This window comes from Hyla sarda, unplaced genomic scaffold, assembly GCF_029499605.1.
Source record: "Hyla sarda isolate aHylSar1 unplaced genomic scaffold, aHylSar1.hap1 scaffold_274, whole genome shotgun sequence".
Taxonomy (NCBI): Eukaryota; Metazoa; Chordata; class Amphibia; order Anura; family Hylidae; genus Hyla; species Hyla sarda.
In genome coordinates this window covers 13,737-39,216 of record NW_026609440.1, presented here as the reverse complement: position 1 = coordinate 39,216, position 25,480 = coordinate 13,737, and the positions used below count along the sequence as shown (strand labels likewise).

The following is a 25,480-nucleotide window of genomic DNA, read 5'->3' as shown; positions in this document are numbered from 1 at the left end:
ATCCTGGAGAGTCTTAGTCTCAACCTCCAGACCTTGTCTCTCTTCGGTTGGATGGTCAATCGGGACAAGTCCAACCGCTCTCCTGGGGCTCCAGTTCAACGCGGCCTCTGCCCTCTTTCAACTCCGCCGACCAATCGGCTGACTCTCTTATCAAGAGTCCGATGACTTCGGCACCCTGCTCCAGTTTCCATTTGCTTTTGCATGGATGTCCTGGGTCGGTTAGTGGAGGCCGTGCCATTTGCCCAGTTTCATCACCGACCTCTTCAATTGGTGATTCTCTTCCGGTGGGACAGGTCTCCATTGTCACTCGACAGTCTTGTCGGTCCCTTCTATGGTGGCTTTGTTTCCCCCCTGCTTTTTCAGTGGCGCTCCTTCCTGCCCCTCCCTGCCAGTCTGTCGGGCTGGGGAGGTGTTTTCAAGGACCGTCCGGTCTGGGGCGTTGATCTCTCGAGAAGCCCTTTTCCCCTTCAACATGTTGGGGCCAAGGGCAATCCTTTCTTTGCTTGCTTCTTGGGAAATTCCCTTCTGGGCGGCGGAACTCAAGTTTCCGGCCATCTCAGCACTTTTCATTCTGGGCGTTTCTGGGATGTGGTCTTTCTCAGCCGATCCTCAGCTGTCCAAGGCGAGTGGTCCCTACACAGGCCTTATGACTGTCCTATTGATCTCCTCCCTGGTACTACTCCACCCCGGGGCAGAATCTATCCTCTGTCTGCTCCGGAAACACAAGCCATGACGGAGTACATCCAAGAAAATTTAAAAAGGGGATTTATCCGCAAGTCTTCCTCCCCTGCCGGAGCAGGGTTCTTCTTTGTCTCCAAAAAAGACGGTTCCTTACGACCATGCATTGATTACCGCGGTCTTAATAAAATCACTATAAAAAACCGCTATCCCCTGCCTCTTATCTCGGAACTCTTTGACCGCCTACGTGGCGCCAACATCTTTACCAAATTCGATTTAAGAGGTGCATATAATCTCATCCGCATCAGGGAAGGGGACGAGTGGAAGACCGCGTTTAACACCAGAGACGGACACTTTGAATATCTGGTTATGCCCTTTGGGCTTTGCAACGCCCCTGTCGTCTTCCAGGACTTTGTAAATGAAATTTTTCGTGATTTATTATATACCTGTGTTGTGGTCTACTTGGACGACATTTTGATTTTCTCCTCTAACCTAGAAGAACACCGCCGTCATGTCCGCATGGTTCTTCAGGGACTCCGGGACAATCAGTTATATGCCAAAATGGAGAAATGTCTCTTTGAATGCCAATCTCTTCCCTTCCTAGGATATTTAGTCTCTCGCCAGGGACTTCAAATGGACCCGGACAAACTGTCGGCCGTGTTGGATTGGCCACGTCCCTCCGGACTCCGAGCTATCCAACGTTTCTTGGGGTTTGCCAATTACTACAGACAATTTATTCCACATTTTTCCACCATTGTCGCCCCAATTGTGGCCCTAACCAAGAAAAACGCCAACCCTAAGTCCTGGCCTCCTCAAGCGGACGAGGCATTCAACTGTCTCAAAACTGCCTTTTCTTCTGCTCCCGTACTCTCCAGACCTGATCCATCTAAACCCTTCTCACTGGAGGTAGACGCCTCCTCGGTGGGAGCCGGAGCTGTACTCCTACAGAAAAACTCTTCCGGACATGGCGTTACTTGTGGTTTCTTTTCTAGGACCTTCTCTCCGGTGGAGAAAAATTACTCCATTGGTGATCGAGAATTACTGGCCATAAAACTGGCCCTCGAGGAATGGAGGCACCTGCTGGAGGGGTCCAAATACCCAATTATTATATACACTGATCACAAGAATCTCTCTTATCTTCAGTCCGCCCAACGGCTGAATCCTCGCCAGGCTAGGTGGTCGTTGTTTTTTTGCCCGTTTTAACTTTGAGATTCATTTTCCCCCTGCTGACAAGAACATCAGGGCTGACGCCCTCTCTCGTTCCTCGGATGCCTCTGAAATGGAAGCCTCCCTGCAACACATTATTCCTCCTGAGTGTCTGATCTCCGCTTCCCCAGCTTCCATCAGACAAACTCCTCCTGGAAAGACCTTCGTCCCTCCACGCCAGCGCCTCAGGATCCTCAGGTGGGGACACTCCTCACACCTCGCCGGCCATGCCGGCGTCAAAAAGTCCATCCAGCTCATCTCTCGTTTTTATTGGTGGCCTACCCTGGAAGCAGATGTTGCTGATTTTGTTCGGGACAAAACTCCTCGTCAGAAGCCTGACGGTCTCCTTCATCCTCTGCCTGTTCCTGAGCTACCATGGTCTCAGATTGCTATGGACTTTATTACAGACCTGCCTTTATCCCATGGCAACACAGTTATTTGGGTGGTCGTTGATCGTTGATCGTTTCTCCAAGATGGCACATTTTATTCCACTTCCAGGTCTTCCTTCTGCGCCACAGTTGGCAAAACTATTTTTTGTGCACATTTTTCGCCTTCACGGGCTTCCTACGCATATCGTCTCGGATAGAGGCGTTCAATTTGTGTCGAAATTCTGGAGGGCCCTCTGCAATCAGCTTAAAATCAAATTAAACTTCTCGTCTTCCTATCATCCCCAATCCAATGGGCAAGTGGAGAGAGTTAATCAGGTTCTTGGTGACTATTTGCGACATTTTGTTTCCTCCCGCCAGGATGATTGGGCCGATCTTCTACCATGGGCCGAATTCTCGTACAATTTCAGAGTCTCTGAGACCTCCGCTAAATCCCCGTTCTTTGTGGTGTACGGCCGTCACCCTCTTCCCCCCCTCCCCACTCCCACGCCTTCTGGTTTGCCCGCTGTTGATGAGGTGACCCGGGACTTCTCCACCATCTGGAAAGAGACTCAAAAATCCCTCATACAGGCCTCATCCCGGATGAAGAAACATGCCAACAAAAAAAGAAGAACTCCTCCTCTCTTTGCTCCTGGAGACAAAGTGTGGCTCTCCGCCAAGTATATCCGCTTCCGTGTCCCCAGTTATAAACTGGGACCACGTTATCTTGGACCCTTTAAAATCAAGTGCCAAATCAACCCTGTCTCCTACAAACTCCTTCTTCCCCCTTCTCTCCGTATTCCCAATGCTTTTCATGTCTCTCTCCTTAAACCGCTTATCCTTAACCGCTTCTCTCCCAAGGTTGTTGCTCCTACTCCTGTCTCCGGGTCCTCAGATGTCTTCTCGGTTAAAGAAATTCTTGCATCCAAGACGGTCAGAGGTAAAAAAAAATTTCATGTAGATTGGGAGAATTGCGGCCCGGAGGAGAGGTCATGGGAACCTGAGGACAACATCCTCGACAAGGACCTTATTTACAAATTTTCAGGTTCAAAAAAGAGGGGGAGACCCAAGGGGGGGGGTATTGTTACGCCAAGCGCTCCGGGTCCCCGCTCCTCCCCGGAGCGCTCGCAGCGTTCTCCTGTTCGCAGCGCCCCGTCAGACCTGCTGACCCGGTGCGCTGCGATAATGTCCCCAGCCGGGATGCGATTCGCGATGCGGGACACGCCCGCTCGCGGTGCACATCCCGACCCGCTTACCAGACTTGTTCCCCGTCTGTGCTGTCCCGGCGCGCGCGGCCCCGCTCCCTAAGGTGCGAGCGCGCCGGCTCTTTGCGATTTAAAGGGCCAGTGCGCCACTGATTGGCGCATGGTTTTAATTAGTGTGTTCACCTGTGCACTTCCCTATATTACCTCACTTCCCCTTCACTTCCTTGCCAGATCTTGTTGCCATTGTGCCAGTGAAAGCGTTCCTTGTGTATCCCAAGCCAGTGTTCCAGACCTCTTGCCGTTGCCCCTGACTACGATCCTTGCTGCCTGCCCTGACCTTCTGCTACGTCCGACCTTGCTCTTGTCTAATCCCTTGTACCGCGCCTATCTCAGCAGTCAGAGAGGTTGAGCCATTGCCGGTGGATACGACCTGGTTGCTACCACCGCTGCAAGACCATCCCGCTTTGCGGCGGGCTCTGGTGAAAACCAGTAGCAACTTAGAACTGGTCCGCATTATGAGGTTAAGCATTCAAGAGCTATAAAAAAAATCAGGGAATCCATGGGTAATGCTGAGTTATAAATGCAAGTTTGTTCCAAGTAATGTAAAGATGTAAAACATAAGACAAGATATATGATGACCACACGCAGAATTAAGTTCTACTACAACTCAATCTGAGCAGTGGTTCAGGAAGTAGAGTTGAAGATATTCACTGATATATGTAAGATATTTGAAGGTATGACAATGAGTATGGGTACACTTTTATTAATGCCCACAGGTATGGGCCTATTGAAGTTAGAAAGGTTTTTTTTTAATCCTGGGGCGAACCAATCTGTAGTTGGCAATTCAAGTGTTCAAATCCGAGAGCGGCCTGAGAAAGCGGCCATCGTAAAGATAAACCCAGCATGAAGGAAGCAGCCCCAGAAGCCAAGGGGACTGAATGGTAATGGAGACTGCCAAGGCTGCAGTGCTCCTATCTCCCCACAACTATGGTACAACGTGTACAGGTGGATGGGGAGTGTGGATTTTTCTAGTTAGGTCTCTTGCAGGAACCGAGAGAGACCAATGGAAGAAGAAGAGAGGTGGTACAGAAGGAATGTGTGTAGTAAGTGTTAAGCCTAATTGGCTTTATTTGTGGGAGTGGTGTGGGGTATATAACCACCCCTCTCCCACATCTGGGGGCGTGTGTTACGTTGGCGGTAGTTCTCTAGTAGTCTACCGTGTTAGTGCATACGTTCCCCCCCCCCCCCCCCCGGAGTGTCGTTGGTAGTGTGTAGCGGTTCTATCCCCCGTCCTCGCAGAGGTTTGGTTAGGTAAGTGCCAGTGTGGCTCTATGTTGTTCAGCCCAGGTTCGTAGTGCCGGAGCAGGCTCACCCCCAGCTGGGTCGCTTGCCTCCTCGCGCTCCCCTAGGTTTTTGGTACCCTGTTTTTTCTTTGCTTCTGTTATTTCCCCATTTCCGTGTTCCCCCGCCGCTCACCTGGCCCACCCGGTTCCCGGTCCCGAGGGAGTGGAGTTGCGCCTACTGCCGGGCTCGGGGATCCCGTCCCACACGCCGGATCGCGGTGGGGGGCGGGGTCTCCATTCGCCCCGGCGGTTGGCGTCGCTCCGGGGTTACTCCTCCTCTCAAATCCAGGGGGCGAGAGGGCGCGTGCTCGCCGGGCCCGGGGCCCGCTCTCCGCTCCAGCCGGCGCCGCAAGGCGGCCGGAGGGCGGGGCTTCGCGGCCCGCGTCATCACCCGGCGCCGCGTCGTCACAGGAGAGGGGGGGCGCCTGCTCTCCGGGCCCGGGGGGGTGGGCTCCGTTCCTGCGCCCAGCTCTGCGGCGACCACGGGGCTGCAGGGGCGGGGCTCCGCCATTGCGGGGGGGCGGCACCACTCCCCGGAGTCACCATCCCTGTCATGGGGGCCGGCCGGGACGTTCGCAGGGTGCCGTCCCACAGCCGGGTCCGGGCGCTCTCCCCCCTTTTTTTTTTTTGCTGGTTCTCGGCGTGCTTATGCATGGTCGGGTGCTGCGCGGGGGGGAGGCGTCCGGGATCCGGGCTGTCGGGGCGTGAGCATCGGCATCACCCAGGTTCGGCCACCATGTCACACCTCCCCCCCCCCCTTTTCACCCCCACCCCCGTCTCCCTTCTCAAAAAAAATAAAAAAAATATTAAAAAAGGAAGAGGGGGCAAGAAGAAGTAGGGGGGAACCAGGGGGGAGGGTTGGTCATCTATCCCATGCTCTACGGCCACGCACATGCTGTCCCTCAACATTAATGACTCTAGTATTTGTCTTACCATTCAGGTTCCATTGTTGTTCCTAAGCCCCACAAGTGGCTTCGTCTTTCAGCTTTCAGCTCGAGGTATATAAAAAAAATAAAAAAAAACGCATATACTGATTTCACTTCTTCTCACATAGCCATCAGTTCTCACTTCCGCACGGCATTCAATCATTCTGGCCAACACATTCCACGCGCCGGACCCGCCGCTGTCGCGTCAGTGGGGGCCTTCGTGTAGCCCGTTGTTCCTGACTTGCTTCAGTGCAACGCAACTCGACACACACGAACACTGGGTCATCCATTAACTGACACACCCCAAAAAAAAAAAAAAGAAGGGGAAACTCATTTTTAGCCCACCACGTCACGCACTCATCACGTCAGGCACTCAGTTGCCACCCATTTTTTCACTTATTTGTTGTCTGTCTCTGTGTATCCCCTCAGCCGTGAGCCGGGTCGTGCCTATTCAGGCTCCCTTTATTCCCACAACTCAGGACACAGCAGGTCAGTGTTATAGGATATCAGCTAGGGTTGTTCAGGTACCATCCCGGTTTCTCACTAGCATCTAACTTTGTCTACCGGCACCCGTTACTGGCCCGGACAGGTTCCGACGCAGCATGTCGCAACCATCTGACATTGAGGACACCCTCTCCGTCCCCGAGACCCCAGCAAGAGCTTCGGACGGTGCAGCGTGTCCTCCTACCGTACCTGGACAGTCCCCAAACTGATGCAGGAACGCAGGAGGAGGGGCACCCCCTTTCCGGCCTCAGCCAAGAAAGGGGAGCTGTTCAACCTGCTGGGCACAGACCGGGCCCCCCCGGCGAGGCAGGCAGCAGCATCGGACCAAGCGTCCAGTGCTTCACTTTCACAGCTCCACACCATGATGAGCCAGGTGCTCACGTCAGTGTCCGGGCTCCAGGATAGACTAGAGGACGTGGAACGCGCCAGGGTCACGGACACAGCCCCAGGCCCCGCTGTTCCTGTTGCTTCTACCTCTCAGGCTACGCCTTCAGGTATGCCTCAGCCTCCCCCGAATGTTACACCCGCACACTTTATCCCGGCAGCAATTAAAAAAGACATTCTGGAGGGTAAGAATGTCAATTTGGCTCTTCTGCTGATAGCCACCACGGACATCAATGACACCAAAACTGTTGCCTGTGGCGAACTCGCTGTCACCTTCAAAAGCAAAGATGCCAGGCTTAACAGGAAATTAACAATTAACAAGTTTGTCATAGCCTTTGGGCTATATAGAGACGTCATTTGCTCAGTTAGTCCCAGTCGCAGGGAGGAACTCGATTTGTACCTCCACAAGATCGCACAAATGGCGTACAAACACGGAGGGTCCACCTTCTACGAGTACCATAAATCTTTTGCGGCTAAAGCAGCTGCTTCTTTCGAGCAATTCAATTTCACGGCCAACTGGGGAGCCGTTGACACTGAACTTTACTGCGAACATTTCGCAGGTCTAAAAGCCCCCTCCTGCAGCTGGTGCGGGGTCACCGCACACACCACTAATTGGTGCCCCCTGAGCAAAGACCAGGCGGAAACAAGCACCAACAGGAGCCAAAATATCTCCATAGGCCCCAGTCAGAGGAACTCTCCTGCGCTAGACAGGCTAGGTAGGCCGGTCAGGTTTCTGGGCAAGACTCAGATATGTAACAATTTCAACCTCTCTGCGTGCACCTACAGCAACTGCAAGCTTCTCCATGTGTGTTTTCTCTGTTTCCGGGCCCACCCCAGCTCCATCTGTTCTCAAAAGGGTAACCAGGCGTGACTAGGTGTGGTGCAGGTTGACGCCCTGGCCCGCATTCTAGCCAGCCACCCTGATCCCTGCTGGGTCAGATGGCTAGTTGGGGGGTTTCGTGAAGGTTTTCACACAGGGTTGGCCGCGTTGCCTTAAAGCACACATGAATGCCTTAACCTACAGTCAGCGCTCGCCGAACCCACGGTGGTGTCAGAACTAATACAAACCAAACTTCTGAAAGGCTTCATGATCGGCCCCTTTGATGTACCCCCTTTTTCTTGCTGGAGGGTTAGCCCGTTGGGGCTAGCCACTGGGAAATTTTCTAATAAAAGAAGGTTAATCTATGACCTCTCCGCGCCTTACTCTTCTAACATCCCAAGCATCAATGCACTGATCCCTTCCGATCAGTTCAGTATGAAATATTCCACTATCGATCAAGCCATACAGGCCATACTACAGCTGGGCAGGGGCACGTGGCTCTCCAAAGCTGACATTACCGACGCCTTCGAACTTCTCCCCATCAAGCAAGACCTGTGGCAGTGGCATGGGGTAAAATGGGCAGGCAAGTATTACTTTGCCACTAAACTCACCTTTGGAGCCAAAAGTAGCCCCTGGCTTTTTGATCAACTAGCCACGGCCTTACACTGGGCCTTACAACAGGTCTCCAACTGTCACTACACTATTCACTATCTGGACGACTTCCTGTTGCTGGAACACCCTGGTCACAGTCCCTCCAATCTCAGGTCACTGTTGAGGCTGTTCAAGGAAGTCGGGGTCCCACTCGCACCCCATAAGACCGAAGGCCCGTCCACTCAGCTCACCTTTCTAGGTTTCATCTTAGACACAGAGAAAATGCAAGCCAGGCTTCCCCAGGAGAAACTGGCTAGGATCCGTGAGGTTATCCAGAAAATTACAAAATGCCACACAGTATCCAGGGTGGAGCTTCAAAGCCTCCTAGGCATGATGGCCTTTGCGATGAGGATCATCCCGCAAGGTAGGTCATTCATATCCAGACTCCTGGACTTACTTCCTTCAGTTTCCGGGCAGAGGCATGTCATTCGAATCGACAGCGAGGCAATGTCAGACCTGGCCATGTGGGGTCACTTCCTGAGTAACTGGAACGGTATCTCGTTCTTTGTCCCCTCAGCCACGGAAGATCCCCCTCCGTGGTTTCTGACGCCTCAGCCGTCGGTTTCGCCGCTCTCCATGGTGCACATTGGCTGGCCAGTCCTTGGCCACAGGACCTACTGCTTATCCCGAATTTTCACGAAACTTCGGCCTTATTCGAGATCTATCCAATAGTGGCAGCCGCTGCCGTATGGGGTGGTTCGTGGGTCAACTCCACTGTCCGCTTCAGATGCGACAACATGGCCACAATAGACATCTTAAGGAAAGGGCGTTCTAAGTCCCCGCATATCATGCGTTTTGTCAGGAAGTTTGTCTTGATCGCTCTTCAGCATAATTTTCACTTTTGTGTTGAGCACATTGAGGGTGCCAAAAACACAGCAGCTGACGCTCTGTCACGAGGTAACATGAAGCTGTTTTTTCAGGTACACCCAGAAGCAGACATCGTCGGCGTCCCAGTTCCCTCAACACAGCATCTTCAGATGGACTAACAGACTTCATCACGGTGGCAAATTCTTTAATCAGACAGTCCCTTGCACCCAGCACCACACGGGCGTATGACGCAGCTCTAGCCTCTTTTTCCGCGTTCATGCACAAACAAGGTCTCCCTGCCACAATTTCGGTGCGTTCCTCTCTTGCTTATGTTGGTTTCTGCCACTCTTCTCTTCACCTCTCCTACAACACCATCAAGCTTCACTTAGCAGGGTTACAACACCATAGATCCCTCTCACATCCCGACGCACTTTCTCTACTGTTCACTAACCCCATTAAGGCGGCACTCAAAGGCATCCTTGTCCTGTCACGTCCCAAACCACCCTCCCGTGCACCAGTCACTGACGACCTTTTCCGATCCATGTCCTCACTTCTGGACACTCACCCGTTTGGTCCCAGACTCAGCACTGTCATCAAAGCAGCGATCTACTTGGCCTTCTACGGATTCTTGAGGCCGGGGGGAGTTCACACGCTGCGGTCGAAGGTCACGGGGTCCTCTCCTGAGCCAACTATCACCGCACGGGGCAGGGTTTGCACTCACTCTGTCTTCCACCAAAACCTGTAGATGGGGAGCCACCATACGCTATTTTCCTACTTTTCACCAATGGTGTCCGGTCCTGGCCCTCACACAACTCCTTTCCACGTTCCCTGGACGGCCAGCGGACAGCCCTCTTCTGCCGGTCAATGGGTCAGCACTCTCCTCTTCACAGTTCACCAAACACGTGCGGTCCCTTGTCAGAATCCTGGGACACAAGCCTAGTTGTATTTCAGGTCACTCATTTAGGATCGGAGCAGCCTCTGCAGCGTCTAAACACAATGCCCCTGCACACGTCATCAAGAAGTTGGGGCGCTGGAATTCTGGCTGCTTCGAGCGCTACGTCCCTGACCCATCCACCGAGATGGCGGGGGTGTTTAAAGTGTTGGCTCTGTAAATTCAAATAAAACTCAGTTGTACCCTACCTCCGACTCTTTGCCCTCTATCAGGCATACCCTGAGGTCCTCTAGATGGTCTCCTGTTTCCAGGTCGGTAAGTACGGTCAGTATTATACAGTTTGTACAGGTCCCACTCTAGGCTCTTCGAGCCATGACCACAAGTGTTAAGCCTAATTGGCTTTATTTGTGGGAGTGGCGTGGGGTATATAACCACCCCTCTCCCACATCTGGGGCGTGTGTTACGTTGGCGTCACCCACCCAGCCCTCCCTCATTCTCATAAATTCTCATCAGGGTATGCCCTCTATCAGGCATACCCACGGTCGCGGTAATTGGGCACACCTCATCCGCTAGTTTTCCCTCTTAGGTCCTCTAGATGGTCTCCTGTTTCCAGGTCGGTAAGTACGGTCAGTATTATACAGTTTGTACAGGTCCCACTCTAGGCTCTTCGAGCCATGACCACAATGTCCGTATATTGTGTGGGCTCAGGATTCAACAAGGCAAAAAGAGAGTTTATACAGACTTCATTATTTGCATCTGTTATGAATAAAGGTACCCTACCAACACACTCCAGAACATCTTGCCTGACTCAGAGAATATGGGGGAGATTTATCAAAAACTGTGCAGACGAAAAGTTGCTGAGTTGCCCATAGACCAATCAGATTAATTCTTTCCTTTTTGAAAAGGCCTCTGAAAAATGAAAGAAGCAATAATCTGGTTGCTACGGGCAACTCAGCAACTTTTCCTCTGGATCGTTTTGATAAATCTCCTACTATGAGTAGACTTCATCTGACTGCCTAAGGTGGGCCACTATAAGTATATTTTTTGTCTGACTGTACTAAACTGTGCTGTCCTGTGGACATAATGGAAATAAGTGTGTGAGGCAAAAATAGAGGTACATTGTAATATATACTTTCCCTAAATAATTTCTGATGAAGGAAGCAGAGCTGTGTATTTAAAAAACAAAAAGGGGGTGAACTTGATTCTCACCAGTATCGGATCCAGGGGGGGGGGCAACGGGGCAATTGCCCCCCCCCCTCCTAGATTGCTGCCCCTATTATTGAGGAGCAGGAGCTGTCCCCGGCTCCACTGTCCCCTCACATTTCACATGCTGCTCCAGCTCCTGCTGCCCCTTTAAGAGAGGGAGCTGACGGCTGCTACAACTTAGTCCCTGCTCGTCCGACCCCTCCCCCGGCTGCTCACCGCAGAGAGAGAGAGACACTGCCTGCCAGCTGTACAGCCTCTGCGGCCTGTATCCTCAATACCAGCGGAGCTCCGTCCAGTCTCACAGTCTCCGATCTGCAGGGCGGCCATCAGAGGTGAGGAGGTCTGTAGTGAAGTCCCAGTGGCCAGGCATGTCAGTCACTACCTGTATACCAGTGACTGCTGTGCCCTCTGTCCTATACTACATATAGTATATGCAGTATGGGCCAGTCATTGATATACAGTCATGTGTTTCTCAAACAGGGTGCCTCCAGCTGTTGCAAAACTACAACTACCAGCATGCCCAGACAGCCAACCAGAGTTGTAGTTTTGCAACAGCTGGAGGCACCCTAGTTGGGAAACACTGTGGGGCTATATACATCAGCTGTGCTGTACCACTGCCCTGGCTGCTATAAATATATGCATGTATATAGTAGTCAAGGCTACAATTAATGTATATAGCCCCTCAGTGTTATGTCACTATATACCAATGTCTGTGCTGTGTTCTCTGCCCTGCCTGGCCCATATTATGTATATAATATATGTAGTATGGGCTAGCCAGTTCAGAGGACACACAGCACGTATATAGGGACATAATACTGCAGGACTATATACATCAGCTTATCTGTGCTGTACCCACTGCCTTGGCAGCTATATATAGCCCCGGCATCTGTATATAGCCCCGGCATCTGTATATAGCCCCGCAGTGTTATGTCACTGTATGCCAATGTCTGTGCTGTGTTCTCTGCCCTGCCTGGCCCATATTACGTATACAATATATGTAGTATGTGTTAGCCAGTTCAGCACAGACATTCGTATATAGGGACATAATACTGTTGGGCTATATACATCAGCTTATCTGTGCTGTACCCACTGCCCTGGCAGCTATATTTATGCATAGAAACATATACATATATATATATATATATATATATATATATATAGTAGCCAGGGCAGTGGGTACAGCACAGCTGATGTATATAGTCCCGCAGTATTATGTCCCTTTTCTCACTGGCCTATACCAGCCAATACATGGGGACCAAAAAAGTGTAAAAAAAAAATATATATATACATTTAAAAAAAGTAATAAATGTGATTTACCCCTTGCCTAATAAAAGTTTGAATCACCCTTTGTTCCCATTTTTTAAATGAAATAATGTAAGGAAAACCCTATACATAAACCCTAAACATATGTGGTAGCGCCACATGCACAAATGTGTGAACTGATAAAATATAATAGTTAAGTTGCACACTGAAAGGTGAAAGCATGAAAAAATATCAAAGTCCAGAAGTGCGTATTTTTGGTCACTTCAATAACTAAAAAAAAAAAAAATCTACATAAAAATAGTTCTGACAAAAACTTCAGATCACAGCACAAAAAAATAAGCCCTCATATAGTCCTGTATGCGGAAAAATAAAAGGGTTATAGGGGTGAGAAGAGGACACTTTAAAGCATACTCATTTAATGCCCCTCTCTCATGTGCCACTCACTTATAATGCCCCCCTGTCTTGTGCCCCTTACTTAAAATGCCCCCTGAGGGTGCAGGACAGGGGACATTATAACATTACAGGGGCATTATATGTGAGGGGAACATTACAGGGGCATTATATGTGAGGGGCACAGCACAGGGGGGCATTATATGCTAGGGGGACAGGACAGAGGGCATTATTATTATGAGGGAGAACAGGGTGGGTCATAGTTATATGTGGGGGCACAGGATGGGGCATTATTACTATATATGAGGGGCAGAGAGTATAAGGAATTTCTGGGGTAGTATGGTTTTCATTAGCCACAATACATCACGGTATTGTATTCAGAGGGATATTTAGAGCGTACAGTGTGTGGTAGTATTATATTCTGACGTTACAGTGTGTTGTAGTATTATATTCAGAGGTTACAGTGTGTGGCAGTATTATTTTCAAGGGGTACAGTGTGAGGCAGTATTATATTCAGGGGTACAGTGTGTGGCAGTAATATATTCAGGGGTACAGTGTGTGGCAGTATTATATTCAGGGGGTACAGTGTGTGGCAGTATTATATTCAGGGGGTACAGTGTGAGGCAGTATTATATTCAGGGGTACAGTGTGTGGCAGTAATATATTCAGGGGTACAGTGTGTGGCAGTATTATATTCAGGGGGTACAGTCTGTGGCAGTATTATATTCAGGGGCTACAGTGTGTGGCAGTATTATATTCAGTGGGTACATTGTGTGGCAGTAATATATTCAGGGGTACAGTGTGTGGCAGTATTATATTCAGTGGGTACAGTGTGTGGCAGTAATATATTCAGGGGTACAGTGTGTGGCAGTATTATATTCAGGGGTACAGTGTGTGGCAGTATTATATTCAGTGGGTACAGTGTGTGGCAGTAATATATTCAGGGGTACAGTGTGTGGCAGTATTATATTCAGGGGGTACAGTGTGAGGCAGCATTATATTCAGGGGTTACAGTGTGTGGCAGTAATATATTCAGGGGGTACAGTGTGTGGCAGTAATATATTCAGGGGTACAGTGTGTGGCAGTATTATATTCAGTGGGTACAGTGTGTCAGAATTATATTCAGAGGGTACAGTGTGCCAGAATTATATTCAGAGGGTTCAGTGTGCCAGTATTATATTCAAAGGATACAGTGTTTGGAAGGTTTCTAATAATAATTGTTTTCATATAGAGGATCAGAATGCGCTGACATAGTGAGGAGACGTCTGGGTGTCAAGTTCTGCAGTGAGAACATTTAGCTGGACCTGGCGGTATGTACCATCTGAATTAGATAAGGAAAGACTATAGAGAAGACGTCACCTGTAGTCACTGATATCATTGTGTAGTGTCCTCACTGTCCCATCACTGGTAAGTTTTGCAGTAATGATGGGTGAAACAACAACTCCCAGCATCCCCTCACCACTACTTAGGTCATACTGGGAGTTGTAGTTTTAAATGGTAAAAACTTCTTTAGCGCTTTCCCATTCTGTAGCAATTGGTGTATTTGATTATTATACTGGATACATTTAATAATATTGTAAGTTCTTGTGCCCCTTACTTAAAATGCCCCCTGAGGGTGCAGGACAGGGGACATTATAACATTACAGGGGCATTATATGTGAGGGGAACATTACAGGGGCATTATATGTGAGGGGCACAGCACAGGGGGGCATTATATGCTAGGGGGACAGGACAGAGGGCATTATTATTATGAGGGAGAACAGGGTGGGTCATAGTTATATGTGGGGGCACAGGATGGGGCATTATTACTATATATGAGGGGCAGAGAGTATAAGGAATTTCTGGGGTAGTATGGTTTTCATTAGCCACAATACATCACGGTATTGTATTCAGAGGGATATTTAGAGCGTACAGTGTGTGGTAGTATTATATTCTGACGTTACAGTGTGTTGTAGTATTATATTCAGAGGTTACAGTGTGTGGCAGTATTATATTCAGGGGGTACAGTGTGTGGCAGTAATATATTCAGGGGCACAGTGTGTGACAGTATTATATTCAGAGGTTACAGTGTGTGGCAGTATTATATTCAGGGGGTACAGTGTGAGGCAGTATTATATTCAGGGGGTAAAGTGTGTGGCAGTATTATATTCAGGGGGTACAGTGTGGTGTAGTAATATATTCAGAGGTTACAGTGTGTGGCAGTATTATATTCAGGGGGTACAGTGTGAGGCAGTATTATATTCAGGGGTACAGTGTGTGGCAGTAATATATTCAGGGGTATAGTGTGTGGCAGTATTATATTCAGGGGTACAGTGTGTGGCAGTATTATATTCAGTGGGTACATTGTGTGGCAGTAATATATTCAGGGGTACAGTGTGTGGCAGTATTATATTCAGTGGGTACAGTGTGTGGCAGTAATATATTCAGGGGTACAGTGTGTGGCAGTATTATATTCAGTGGGTACAGTGTGTGGCAGTAATATATTCAGGGGTACAGTGTGTGGCAGTATTATATTCAGGGGTACAGTGTGTGGCAGTATTATATTCAGGGGGTACAGTGTGAGGCAGCATTATATTCAGGGGTACAGTGTGTGGCAGTAATATATTCAGGGGGTACAGTGTGTGGCAGTAATATATTCAGGGGTACAGTGTGTCAGAATTATATTCAGAGGGTACAGTGTGCCAGAATTATATTCAGAGGGTACAGTGTGCCAGTATTATATTCAAAGGATACAGTGTTTGGAAGGTTTCTAATAATAATTGTTTTCATATAGAGGATCAGAATGCGCTGACATAGTGAGGAGACGTCTGGGCATCAAGTTCTGCAGTGAGAACATTTAGCTGGACCTGGCGGTATGTACCATCTGAATTAGATAAGGAAAGACTATAGAGAAGACGTCACCTGTAGTCACTGATATCATTGTGTAGTGTCCTCACTGTCCCATCACTGGTAAGTTTTGCAGTAATGATGGGTGAAACAACAACTCCCAGCATCCCCTCACCACTACTTAGGTCATACTGGGAGTTGTAGTTTTAAATGGTAAAAACTTCTTTAGCGCTTTCCCATTCTGTAGCAATTGGTGTATTTGATTATTATACTGGATACATTTAATAATATTGTAAGTTCTTTAACCCCTTAAGGACCAAGGACGTACCGGTACGTCCTTGGTCCTGCTCCCGTGATATAACGCGGGGTTACACAGTAACCCCGCATCATATCACGGCGGGCCCGGCGTCATAGTGAAGCCGGGACCCGCTGCTAATAGGCTAAGAGCTGAGCCGCGCGGCTAAAAACGAAAGTAAAAAGTGCCGGTTAACTCAGTGGGCTGTTCGGGATAGCCGCGGCGAAATCGCGGCATCCCGAACAGCTTACAGGATAGCGGGAGGGCCCCTACCTGACTCCTTGCTGTCCGATCGCCGAATGACTGCTCAGTGCCTGAGATCCAGGCATGAGCAATCAAGCGGCAGAATCATTGATCACTGGTTTCCTATGAGAAACCAGTGATCAATGATGAAGATCAGTGTGTGCAGTGTTATAGGTCCCTATGGGAGCTATAACACTGCAAAAAAAAAAGTGAAAAAAAAAAGTGAATAAAGATCATTTAACCCCTCACCTATTAAAAGTTTGAATCACCCCCCTTTTCCCATAAAAAAAACACAGTGTAAATAAAAATAAACATATATGGTATCGCCGCGTGTGGAAATGTCCGAATTATAAAAATATATCGTTAATTAAACCGTACGGTCAATGGCGTGCGCGTAAAAATAGTGCATTTTTTGTCACTTTTTATATAATTTAAAAATGAATAAAAAGCGATCAATAAGTCCTATCAATGCAAAAATGGTACCGTTAAAAACTTCAGATCACGGCGCAAAAAATGAGCCCTCATACCGCCCCATACACGGAAAAATAAAAAAGTTATAGGGGTCAGAAGATGACAATTTTAAACGTTTTAATTTTCCTGCATGTAGTTATGATTTTTTCCAGAAGTACGACAAAATCAAACCTGTATAAGTAGGGTATCATTTTAATTGTATGGACCTACAGAATAAAGTTAAGGTGTCATTTTTACCGAAAAATGTACTACGTAAAAATGGAAGCCCCCAAAAGTTGCAAAACGGAGGTTTTTTTTCAATTTTGTCGCACAATGATTTTTTTTTCCGTTTCATCGTAGATTTTTGGGCAAAATGACTGAAGTCATTACAAAGTAGAATTAGTGGCGCAAAAAATAAGCAATCATATAGATTTTAGGTGCAAAATTGAAAGAGTTATGATTTTTTAAAGGCAAGGAGCAAAAAACGAAAATGCAAAAACGGAAAAATCCCCGATCCTTAAGGGGTTAAGCAACACCTTATTTTCTGTCCGCCAAAACGAGATTCTCTAATAGTGCCCCTCCCGAGACTAGACTCTGGATCCGCCCTTGATTCTCACACATCTGCAGGCTTATGTAAATATTTTCCTTTCCAGCTCACTGTGAAAGTTTATTATCAATATCTCATAGCAGTTTGTACCAATCCAAGGTCAAAATGTAATTCTAAGTAATAATAACTGAATTGTAACTGTTAAGTGAAAATTAGAAGCTTAAGACATTACATCTGAGTGCCGAACTAGAGGTGGCGGACTAGCAGCTGAATTTCTTAATTCAATAGTCGAGATATTTTTTCCTACCGTGGTCATCTAAATAATTGTTGCTATCATTTGTACATATTCATTAGTGGTTTACAACCAGTATTGACATGTTAATACACTGGAAGTGAAATTGCATAATTATGTTTGCACATTGGTTATGTGTTGTAAAAGTTCACACAATTTGTAGTCTATTTATTTTAAATTAAAGGTATGTTCTCCAGAATGTGATAGTGGGGAGCACTTTGCCTCTTCTTCATTTCGGGTGAGTCAGTTTCCTAGTGACTCACGGAAATGAAGGGGGGGGGGGGTGTTTTAAATATGTTGTGTATTTTGATTGGATCAGAATTAAGTGGGGAGACATGAGTCTCCATTTTGATCCTGGCAGCCATGTTTATTTAAGCAGATCCATTCAAATCTTAACCCTAAAAATACCAGATGATTGAAATGAAAGTGCATTACACAAACATATATATTATATTCACCTTCTGTATATAAGCTGTACACTGTATCACCCATGACAAGTGATTTTAACATTTAATAGAGTAATTTTTAAGATGCACTCATTTCCTAGCTACAATGCCCTTTATAGTCAGTCATGAACAATAGTTATATTACCTACAAGCCCAACACGGCTAATGATTTAATCAACAAAAGCTACAAAATTAGCCCAAAGATATAGTCAAAAAAATTCATCTTTATTAATGTATACAAAAACAGGTAGAAAAAACACCCATAAAATGACCCACCCTTAAACCCCCCCCCCCCCCCCCCCCCAACACAAAGCTAAGCAGGATATCACTGGGATATATGCAGAAATCGGTAATGCCAATATACAGTCTAGCAGTATTAGTTTAGTCAGCACATAGGAGAACAATATCTCAAATCAACACAATACCTAATTGTGACATGCTGACGGCTTCCCAGTGATGATCCTGCAACCTCGACACGTGTTTCGGATGATTCCATTCTCAAGAGGCGCTACATGAGGTAGGAACTACCGGCTATTTATATGGTCACCCTCAAATGGCGCATGTAGCGGAACCGGACGCCGGCCGACTTCCGGGTGGCGTCACCGACGGATGCGCGTCATAACTTGAAGCACATCCGCCCGTACTGACTGCCCTCCGAAAGACGGCACAGCGCCACAAATCCGCGCATGCGCTCCGAGCGTAACCATCCTCATTCTTAAGTATCCACTAGGGGAGCCGCATCGCATATCCCAACAAGGGAAAGGTACACAACATTATAAATAGTTTACACTGTATTAAGAAATATATATATATATATAGAATAGAAATAGTGATCATATATCAAATATCAAAAGTAGGAATACCATACCATTGGATCCTAAATCTAAATCAATTTTTACAATATAATTTTGATACCCTCATTGTCTATCAAAGCAAGAATCATAAGGACCTATGAACCATACCACTATCCATATTTATCGTATAATCGCTTGATATCTCTAGTAACTATGTATCCTTGTCCTTAGGGAGCCCCCTATAGACTAGTATGGAACCTACACAAGAATCCCACAGCCTACACCCAATGTCCCATATCCAATGATATATTCTAACCAATCCATCCATTTAAACTTACCATGGAACCAATATAAACAATGATTAAAAAATAGTGAAATAATATTGTGTAAAAAAATATATATGTAAAAAAATAAAAATAAAAAAAAAAAATATATATATATATATATATATATATATATATATATATATATATATACACCGTATATACTCGAGTATAAGCCGAGTTTTTCAGCACGATTTTTCGTGCTGAAAACACCCCCCTCGGCTTATACTCGAGTGAACTCCCCCACCCGCAGTGGTCTTCAACCTGCGGACCTCCAGAGGTTTCAAAACTACATCTCCCAGCAAGCCCGGGCAGCCATCGGCTGTCCGGGCTTGCTGGGAGTTGTAGTTTTGAAACCTCCGGAGGTCCGCAGGTTGAAGACCACTGCGGCCTTCAACATCATCCAGTCCCCTCTCACCCCCTTTAGTTCTGAGTACTCACCTCCGCTCGGCGCTGGTCCGGTGCTGCAGGACTGTCCGGTGAGGAGGTGGTCCGGTGGGATACTGGTTCCGGGCTGCTATCTTCACCGGGGAGGCCTCTTCTAAGCGCTTCGGGCCCGGCCTCAGAATAGTCACGTTGCCGTGACAACGACGCAGAGGTGCGTTCATTGCCAACGTACTTCTGCGTCATTGTCAAGGCAACGCCTCTATTCCGGGCCGGAAGCGCGGAGAAGAGGCGCCCCCGGTGAAGATAGCAGCCCGGACCACCTCCTCACCGGACCACCTCCTCACCGGACAGCCCTGCAGGACCGGACCAGCGCCGAGCGGAGGTGAGTACTCAGAACTAAAGGGGGTGAGAGGAGGCTGGATGATGTTGAAGGCCGCAGTGGTCTTCAACCTGCGGACCTCCGGAGGTTTCAAAACTACAACTCCCAGCAAGCCCGGACAGTCGATGGCTGCCCGGGCTTGCTGGGAGTTGTAGTTTTGAAACCTCTGGAGGTCCGCAGGTTGAAGACCACTGAGGGCGAATGATGAGAAGAGGATGATGAAGGGGGGGGGTGTGGGGATGATGAAGGGGGGTGGGGATGATGAAGGGGGGGGGGGTGTGGGATGATTACAAGGGGATGATGAAGGGGGGATGTGTGGGATGATAAGGGGATGATGAAGGGGGGATGTGTGGGATGATAAGGGGATGATGAAGGGGGGATGATAAGGGGATGATGAAGGGGGGATGTGTGGGATGATGACAAGGGGATGATGAAGGGGGGATGTGTGGGATGATAAGGGGATGATGAAGGGGGGATGATGATGAGGATGTTAATGACGGGGGTCTGGATGATGACAGGGGGGGATGAGGTATTTCCCACCCTAGGCTTATACTCGAGTCAATAACTTTTCCTGGGATTTTGGTTTGAAATTAGGGGTCTCGGCTTATACTCGGGTCGGCTTATACTCGAGTATATACGGTATATGAAGTGAATGTATATACATATATATACATTCACCCATGTATGCACATGCGTACATGTGCATACACCCGCATACATACCCATGCATGCACGACCCAACACCATCATACCCAAAAGTAGAATGGTTCATCATACTAATAAAAATAATCCCATAGGAGAGCAAAGCTCAATAAACCACCTGGTGATAAACCCCCTATTATGTGTACTTGTGATCATTGTATGTGCTAGTGATCATAATGTGAAGATATAGATAAACTAAATGTAGTGCAAGTATGAATATAAAATAATTGATTAATTCGTGTAATAATAACAACCTCCCCCCATGTCCCATCCCCCCTCCCCTATAGTATCCATATCCAATAATTACTAACACCCCATACACCACACGCACGCACACATACCAATCGACCCCCCCCCCAAAAATTATTCTACCAAACCCACACACATACCCGCCTACACCCCATGCTGTGTGACCATACAATCCCAAGTGACCCACCACCTACATACCCATACCACACTCACAACACAACCTACATGTTTGCCTATAAACGCATAGTGAAAATTCCCAAAACCTGGACACAACTATACATTATACATTAGACCCAAATGGTCCTCAGGACAAAAAGATTCCTATCCATTACTGTTATACATCAGTCCCATGTTTTAAGTGTCCAAATCCTTTGCTGTCGGATAATCACGTAGGTCCACATCCTTCAAATGTTATTCATCCATGTGGGTGAAAAATGATTCTTGCAATGATGCCAATCGACTCACTCCTCCTTAAGTGTCCCCATATACGTCACTTCATCACAAAGAGCACAGTAGTACCTCAATAAAAGAAACAGTCATTAAAAACAAGTCCCAAATTATAGAAAGGGAGAGAAACTCACATATTCATTTAGCCCTTTAGGGGCCATGGTATCCAACATCACAATCCATTTTGTTTCCTTACGTAGGAGGGCCCTTGTGGCATCACCTCCTCTATTCCCCATATAAATCCTATCAATGCCCTTAACCTTCAATAATCTCCAATTGGATTGGTGCATGATCTTAAAATGTCTAGCTAGAGGTTTCCCACGTGATCCACCTTCGTCTATCCAATCATCGCGTGCGGAATTTTTGATGTCCCTGATGTGTTCCATCACGCGCGCTCTCAATTCCCGTGTGGTCATACCCACATAGATTTTATTGCATGGGCAGCGCGCGTGATAAACCACACCAGAGACACCACAGTTGATGGTGTGGACAATCTTATATTCCCTCGTCCCGTCAGAATTGGCAAAATTCTGAGTCCTTTCCATAACGGAACAGGCTCCATATCTACCACAAGGATAGTTGCCCCAGGGCAAATATTGTCCTGACCTGGGAGGGACATAGTGGCTGGTCACCAATAAGTCCCTCAAGTTGGGTGCCCTCCTAGGTGTCATAAGGGGCCTATCCGGTAGTAGGTGTCTTAACTTAGCATCACTGTGTAAGACGTGCCAATGGCGCGTCAAGATCCTCCGCATCCCTGACCATTGTTTGTTAAACTGGGATATGAACCTCGTGTGTCCACCTCCCTCATCCTCCTTCTTCTCCCTCTTGTTCATAAGTGTCTTCCTCGGTATTTGTTTCACTTGTAACCACTCCTGCACTACCTTATCATGTGGGTATCCCCTGTTAGAAAATCGATTAACCATATCATCCGCTTGTCTATCAAACAAGGTATCATTAGAACATATACGTTTAGCCCGTATGAGTTGCCCCCGGGGTATTCCCCCAATAACATGGGGAGGGTGAAATGAACTAGCCAAAAGATAGGAGTTAACGGAGGTCTCTTTCCTATGAATGTCAGTCGATATTGATCCATCCATTTCGACTATCAGCTTAACATCCAAAAAGTCCATATTGGACCTACTCCACTTGCTGGTCAACCTGACATTCATGGAATTGTCCTGTAAATAAACTAAAAATCTTTCCAAGTCATCTGTCGGTCCCTGCCATACAAAAATGATGTCATCAATATAACGACGCCACATGATGACGGACTGCACGCATGCATGCTCACCATCCTGGATCATTGCTCTCTCCCAGTATCCCATGAATAAATTTGCATATGGGGGCGCACAAGGCGCCCCCATAGCAGTACCACTGATCTGTAAATAAAATTTGTCACAAAAAACAAAAAAATTATGTCTCAAAACAAATTCCAACAGTTCTAACAGTAAATCAATGAGTTGTGATGAAAGATTACTGGTACTGAGAAAGAATTTGCACGCGGGCAGTCCGTTATCATGTGCGATGGAAGTATAGAGCGACTCCACATCACTCGTCACGATGACCATATCCTACTCCAATCTAATCTCCTCAAAACATTTAAGGACGTCAGTAAAGTCGCGTAAGTATGATGGTAGGGACTCGACAAGTGGCTTCAAATAAAAATCCAAAAACTGACATACCACCTCCGTCAAACTCCCTATCCCAGATATTATGGGACGTCCCGGGGGGCAAGTTATACTCTTATGGACTTTGGGCAGGAGATATAGGGTTGATACCCTCGGGTGAGTCACAACCAAGCCATCCCGGACCTTTCTTGATATAATACCTTCGTCCACAGCCCTATCCAAAATTCTACATAATTTACCCTGAAATACTGTCATAGGGTTGTTAGACAATTGGCGATACACTCTAACATCATTTAGCTGGCGTCTGGCCTCCTTCTCATACATGTCACACGGCCAAACCACCACATTGCCACCCTTGTCCGCAGGTTTATAGATGACATCTTTAATACTCCTCAGTTGTTTAAGTGCTACACGTTCGCTACCAGTGAGGTTATCCCAACGTTGGCCCTGTAGCGTCTTGAGGTCCTCAGATACCAATTTGACAAATACTTCAACCTGCAGACAAAGTGCAAAGGGTGGGAAGGTCGTGGACTTTTTCTGTATGCCCCCTGGTATCGGGTCATTACTCTCACCTTGGGCCTCACTCCATAATTCTTCCAGCATGGCCAGAACCTGTGAGTCATCCGGGATCAAGGACGTCATCTCTCTGCTGCCATGGTACCTACGTAGCATAATTTTCCGGGCAAAGAGATGAAGGTCCTCGATCGCCTCAAAATAGTCAAAGTCAATGCTCGGGGAAAAGGTAAGTCCTTTTGATAACACTTTCACCTGTTCGTCTGTCAGTGCATATCTTGATAAATTTATTACCTTTAACGCCTCCGTCTGTTCCTTTGATGTTGAGGAACCACTTGACGTTGTCTCTCTCTCAGGTTCCGTGTTGTAACTGGCATATCTCTTGTACCTTCCTCCTCGCCCTCGCTGGGCATGCGTTTGTCTAAAAAACGCTCGCCCCCAGTGCTCCGAACAGACGAGAAGGAGGAAGATCTGGATAGTGACCGCCCATTTCCTGGCCTTTGCCATTTGTATATGGTATTATTGGAGTAGTCGGCTTGATCTCTTTTAAATTTACTGATCTTAGAGGCCTGTATCTCACTCTCCCACTTTTTTAATTCTGTATTCAGATCGGCTTCAAAGATAGCCAGGCGCTCAGCATTCAACTCCTTACTCAGCACCTCCTTGAGCTTATCAATTTCAATTTCCAATTGTTCCAGGGTTTTCTTATCAATGCCAATTAATAGCTCCAAGAAAGTCCTTGAACACACTCGACAGGACTCTTCCCACCTGGATCTCACATTCAGATCCTCTACTGGAAATGAGGGGAAAATTTGCACCCGTAACCCTCTGGGTATGATGTTTTTTTGCAGGTAATTTTCTAGGGTCGCCTTATTCCACCACACCTTCATGCGTTTTTTCAACAAGAATTTTAATTGAGTCTGAGTCTCTCTCACCTTCGTATCTACATCTTGAATTTGGGTACTACCTTCATCAAATAAATGTATCAACTGTGTAGCCCAGGTCTGATCCCGGGATCTATAATCCATGTACCTGGTATTTTCAGCTGGGAAAAACCAACATATATTACCTACAAGCCCAACACGGCTAATGATTTAATCAACAAAACCTACAAAATTAGCCCAAAGATATAGTCAAAAAAATTCATCTTTATTAATGTATACAAAAACAGGTAGAAAAAACACCCATAAAATGACCCACCCTTAAAAAAAAACAACACAAAGCTAAGCAGGATATCACTGGGATATATGCAGAAATCGGTAATGCCAATATACAGTCTAGCAGTATTAGTTTAGTCAGCACATAGGAGAACAATATCTCAAATCAACACAATACCTAATTGTGACATGCTGATGGCTTCCCAGTGATGATCCTGCAACCTCGACACGTGTTTCGGATGATTCCTTTCTCAAGAGGCGCTACATGAGGTAGGAACTACCGGCTATTTATATGGTCGCCTTCAATGATTGGATAGACGAGGGTGGATCACGTGGGAAACCTCTAGCTAGACATTTTAAGATCATGCACCAATCAATTGGAGATTATTGAAGGTTAAGGGCATTGATAGGATTTATATGGGGAATAGAGGAGGTGATGCCACAAGGGCCCTCCTACGTAAGGAAACAAAATGGATTGTGACGTTGGATACCATGGCCCCTAAAGGGCTAAATGAATATGTGAGTTTCTCTCCCTTGTGAGTGTGGTATGGGTATGTAGGTGGTGGGTCACTTGGGATTGTATGGTCACACAGCATGGGGTGTAGGCGGGTATGTGTGTGGGTTGGTAGAATAATTTTGGGGGGGGGGTCGATTGGTATGTGTGCGTGCGTGTGGTGTATGGGGTGTTAGTAATTATTGGATATGGATACTATAGGGGAGGGGGGATGGGGCATGGGGGGGAGGTTGTTATTATTACACGAATTAATCAATTATTTTATATTCATACTTGCACTACATTTAGTTTATCTATATCTTCACATTATGATCACTAGCACATACAATGATCACAAGTACACATAATAGGGGGTTTATCACCAGGTGGTTTATTGAGCTTTGCTCTCCTATGGGATTATTTTTATTAGTATGATGAACCATTCTACTTTTGGGTATGATGGTGTTGGGTCGTGCATGCATGGGTATGTATGCGGGTGTATGCACATGTACGCATGTGCATACATGGGTGAATGTATATATATGTATATACATTCACTTCATATATATATATATATATATATATATATATATATATATATATAATTTTTTTACATATATATTTTTTTACACAATATTATTTCACTATTTTTTAATCATTGTTTATATT

At 46.9% G+C, this 25,480-nt stretch overlaps 1 long non-coding RNA gene across 1 annotated transcript; it reads left to right on the top strand.

The window, feature by feature from the left end:
- The first annotated feature begins 11,203 nt into the window (after positions 1 to 11,203).
- On the top strand, positions 11,204 to 15,684 carry LOC130325693 (uncharacterized). The gene is made up of 3 exons (XR_008870457.1): positions 11,204 to 11,319; positions 13,872 to 13,950; positions 15,414 to 15,684. It is a non-coding gene; the product is annotated as an uncharacterized LOC130325693 (long non-coding RNA).
- The last annotated feature ends 9,796 nt before the right edge of the window (positions 15,685 to 25,480 follow it).